Raw genomic sequence first — 5,279 nt, forward strand, 5'->3', positions numbered from 1 at the left:
AGCATTAAAGTTACATCTCTATAGAACAAAGGTGCAGTGGGTTATAACAAAGAAGGTACTTAACTCAAAGATCTAATGTTGCTAATACCAGGTCTACTACTTGTTTTTCTATATACCAACTATATCTAAAAATAAAGGATATGAAAATTTGGCAGCAAGTATTGACTCAACAAATGAAACTTTTAATCAGTCCTATTCTAATGATTTTGACTCTTCGGAAGCCCCTACATTCCTAGGATGTTTTAAGCTTCCTGTGCCTCCTGCGGTCAGGAGGCCTCAAACAATCACATACGCAGCTGTTCAAGTCCTGCAGGCAGGCTAGAAAGCCATCAGAGGGGTTTTTGGATTGAAACACTCTTTCAAATGCAGAAGACTAAAGCCCTGAATTGACTTTTTTCCAGAGAATGTCAGAAGAGTGGAAAAGCAGGCAGATTCTTATTTTTGGAGGATGGATGCTCAGGGAATTCCAGGGGGAAAACCTGAGGTCTGGTTAGCCTTCCCATCAGAGCTCTGCCACATGACCTTGTCACGGGTGGAATTCCTCACGCTGGCTCCCGGCATGAAGCTACCAGTGCTTACCACCAAATGTATCCAAAATGCCCAGTTTAAACCAGTATATTGGAGGTTTTACCAAGTGCCACAGGGCTTACATGGAACCTGGAGCCGAAATCTCTCGGGGCTCCTCAAGTAAATGTCTGGCTCTGAGCTTTCTTTTAATTACTGAAAATCCTAAATGCTTCACATACGAAAAGATTAACATACGCTTCGGGGGACAAGGCTTATGAAAATGCAATCTCTCTCCAGTGCATGGTCTGAGTTCTTGATTTAAACAGATTTTGTTCTTCTAACCAGTTAAAAATCACCTCCTGAAGTTGGCAGTAGTAGCTATGTTTTTTGCCCAACATCCCCTCCGCACACTGGACCTCTGCACTCCAAATAAAAAAGGCACTCTTAGCCAATTTCCTAGCTTGGCTCGAAGAACAAAATGAAAGGAGCACTTCGAGATTGAATGATGAGTATTAATTAATTATTCCTACTTAGGAATAGAAGATAGGTGGAGTGTTCTGACAAAATGTGGTCCACTGGAGCAGGGAATGGCAAACCATAAGTATTCTTGCCTTGAGAACCCCATGAACAGTATGAAAAGGTGAGATATGACAGTGAAAGATGAACTCTTCAGGTCGGTAGGTGCCCAATATGCTCCTGGAGATCTGTGGAGAAATAACTCCAGAAAGAATGAAGAGATGGAGCCAAAGCAAAAACAGCACCCAGTTGTGGATGTGACTGGTGATGGTGAATTTAACTCAGATGACCATTATATTTACTAGTGTGGGCAAGAATCCCTTAGAAGAAATGGAGTGGCCATCGTAGTCAACAAAAGAGTCCAAAATGCAGTACTTGGATGCAATCTCAAAAACGACAGAATGATGTCTGTTCGTTTCCAAGGCAAACCATTCAGTATCACAGTAATCCAAGTCTATGCCCTGACCATTAATGCTGAAGAAGCTGAACAGTTCTATCAAGACCTACAAGACCTTCTAGAATTAAAACTCAAAAAAGATGTCTTTTTCATTATAGAGGACTGGAATGCAAAAGTAGAAAGTCAAGAAATACCTGGAGTAACAGGCAAATTTGGCCTTGGAGTACAAAATGAAGCAGGTCAAAGGTTAACAGAGTTTTGCCAAGTGAACACACTGGTCATAGCAAACACCTCTTCTAACAACACAAGAGAAGACAACTCTACACATGGACATCACCAGATGGTCAGTACCGAAATCAGATTCATTATATTCTTTGCAGCCAAAGATGGAGAAACTCTATACAGTCAGCAAAAACAAGACCAGGAGCTGAATGAATGTGGCTCAGATCGTGAACTCCTTACTGACAAATTCAGACTGAAATTGAAGAAAGTAGGGAAAACCGCTAGACCATTCAGGTAAGACCTAAATCAAATCCCTTACGATTATACAGTGGAAGTGAGAAGTATATTCAAGGGATTAGATATGATAGACACAGTGCCTGAAGAACTATGGACGGAGGTTTGCGACACTGTACAGGAGGCAGGGATCAAGACCATTCCCAAGAAAATGAAATGCAAAAAGACAAAATGGTTGTCTGAGGAGGCTTTACAAATAGCTGTGAATAGAAGAGAAGTTAAGCAAAGGAGAAAGGGAAAGATATGCCCATTTGAATACAGAGTTCCAAAGAATAGCAAGGAGAGATAAGAAAGCCTTCCTCAGTGATCAATGTAAAGAAATAGAGGAAAACAATAGAATAGGGAAGACTAGAGATCTCTTCAAGAAAATTAGAGCTACAAAGGGAACATTTCATGCAAAGAAGGTAATTCAGGTGCCCTGGAGATCATACAGAACTTTTTATGAGATATACTTCCCTGGTGGCTCAGAGGTTAAAGCATCTGCCTCCAATGCGGAAGACCCAGGTTCGATCCCTGGGTCGGGAAGATCCCCTGGAGAAGGAAATGGAAATCCACTCCAGTATTCTTGCCTGGAGAAACCCATGGATGGAGAAGCCTAGTAGGTTACAGTCCACGGGGTCGCAAAGAGTCAGACACGACTGAGCTTCACCTTACCTTACCTTACCCTTAAGCATAGATCTCAAGTAAGCTATTTATGAGATAGAGTGAAACCAGAGTGGATTAAATGTAGATAACGAAGAAGCTTGTGAAACAGGGAAAGTTGATAAGATACCTTAAATATATAAAGTACATTAGTAGCGAATAAGACATGTCATGGTTAGGTAGGACAAATTCTTAAAATATACAGTAATAAAGAAGATCATAGTTAACAGAAGGAGAGGGATGGAAAACAGGTCATGGGCATTAACCTCTGGACTGGTGACTGTGTCTCCCCCAGACTTAGCCAGTCATCAGAGACACCCATTATAGCCTCTTCATGGTTCCTCTGCTCTGCCATAGAAACACATGAAAATCACAGCTTCTCAGCAGACTACTAGTGAGCCACAGCTAAGCCAGGCCTCCTTATTCCTGCCAATGGAGCAGGGATGGGACAGTGACCAAGGCAACCTTCTACTGAGTGAGCGTCATGCTCAGACCTCAATTTTAGCTCTCATGGTCATGCCCTTGGGGAAGGCTGATGTGGCAGAAGAGAGATAGGACTCAGGACACCGAGGAGTCCAGGGGTCAGGAAGCTCACTGCTCATATCTGCTCAGAACTGTGTTAGCTAACCCTTTTTCCACCTGGTGCCTCTGTGTGATTCAGGTTGATTTAATGAACTGTGAGGTTCAAGCATCTTAAAATGGTCATTGTTCCCTCCAAATGCACTGCCAGTTAGTGTACTTGGGAGCTATTGTTGCATCAAGTATCTATACAGTTTTGTAAAAAGTTTCTATTCCACTAATTTAATTTTATTCCATCATAACCTAAATGCAATTAATTATTTGTTATTTGTTGAAGACTTTTCTTTATGATCTAACACATCACTATTTTTGTCAATGTTCAACATGAACTTGAAAAGAATGTATATTCTCCAGTTTTTAAGTGCAGGATTATTTGTCGCTGTCACTGTTCAGTTGCTAAGTCATGTCTGACTCTATGACCCCATGGACTGCAGCACGCTCATCTCCTCTGTCCTTCACTATCTCCCAAAGTTTGCTCAAATTCATGTCCATTGAGTCAGTGATACTACCTAACCATCTCATCCTCTGCCAACCCCTTCCCCTTTTGCCTTCAAATTTTCCCAGATCAGATTCTTTTCCAAAGAGTCAGATCTTCCTACCAGGGTGGCCAAAGTATTGGAGCTTCAGCTTCAGCAAATATTCAGCCACTGTGTAAATGGTATTTTTATATTTAATAATATTGCAATTGTTTCTGTTTATTCTACTGGTTTCTGATAGAGTTGCGTTAAATTTCCTAAGATTGCTCATATGTCAACTTGCTTTTCTAATTTTTGAGACAGATGATTGAGTGAATCAGTTTTATAGTTTGTCCTTTTCATACATTGGAAGCCAGATGTTTGTCAGACATGTACAGGTTTGTAATCGTTGCATGTTCTCTGGAGGAAAATGTTTGGTTTAGCCTTACTTCATCGCTCTTCACCCCTACTGGTGCTTTTCACCTTAAATTCTATTTTGGGGATGTAACTCCAGCTACATCAGCTTCTTTTGGTTCATATTAGCTGTTCCATCAGGGCTACACTGGTGGCTCAGTCAGTAAAGAATCCTCCTTACTGTTGTATATTTCATTCAGCATTGCTTTCGGTCTTTCTCCCACATTCTAAGTCTGCCCCTTTTCACCGTTCATGTAGTTGATTTTTCAAAAGTCCATCCCCTTATTTGTTGTCATTTAATAAGGAAATACAATCCTGCTTATAAAAAGTTAGTTCAGTTCAGTCGCTCAGTCGTGTCCGACTCTTTGCGACCCCATGAATTGCAGCACGCCAGGCCTCCCTGTCCATCACCATCTCCCGGAGTTCACTCAGACTCACGTCCATCGAGTCCGTGATGCCATCCAGCCATCTCATCCTCTGTCGTCCCCTTCTCCTCCTGCGCCCAATCCCTCTCAGCGTCAGAGTCTTTTCCAATGAGTCAACTCTTTCCATGAGGTAGCCAAAGTACTGGAGCTTCAGCTTTAGCATCATTCCTTCCAAAGAAATCCCAGGGTTGATCTCCTTCAGAATGGACTGATTGGATCTCCTTGCAGTCTAAGGGACTCTCAAGAGTCTTCTCCAACACCACAGTTCAAAAGCATCAATTCTTCGGTGCTCAGCCTTCTTCACAGTCTGACTCTCACATCCATACATGACCACAGGAAAAACCATGGCCTTGACTAGACGGACCTTAGTTGGCAAAGTAATGTCTCTGCTTTTGAATATGCTATCTAGGTTGGTCATAACTTAAGCATCTTTCAATTCCATGGCTGCAGTCACCATCTGCAGTGATTTTGGAGCCCCCCAAAATAAATTCTGACACTGTTTCCCCTGTTTCCCCATCTATTTCCCATGAAGTGATGGAACCGGATGCCATGATCTTCGTTTTCTGAATGTTGAGCTTTAAGCCAACTTTTTTGCTCTCCTCTTTCACTTTCATCAAGAGGCTTTTTAGCTCCTCTTCACTTTCTGCCATAAGGGTGGTGTCATCTGCATATCGGAGGTTATTGATATTTCTCCCAGCAATCTTGATTTCAGCTTGTGTTTCTTCCAGTCCAGCATTTCTCATGATGTACTCTGCATAGAAGTTAAATAAGCAGGGTGACAATATACAGCCTTGACGCATTCCTTTTCCTATTTGCAACCAGTCTGTT

General features: G+C 41.9%; 1 non-coding gene across 1 annotated transcript; it reads left to right on the forward strand.

The window, feature by feature from the left end:
• On the forward strand, positions 2,390-2,461 carry TRNAW-CCA. Its single transcript has one exon. It is a non-coding gene; the product is annotated as a tRNA-Trp (tRNA).

The sequence above is a fragment of the Capra hircus genome, chromosome 1 (assembly GCF_001704415.2).
Source record: "Capra hircus breed San Clemente chromosome 1, ASM170441v1, whole genome shotgun sequence".
NCBI lineage: Eukaryota > Metazoa > Chordata > Mammalia > Artiodactyla > Bovidae > Capra > Capra hircus.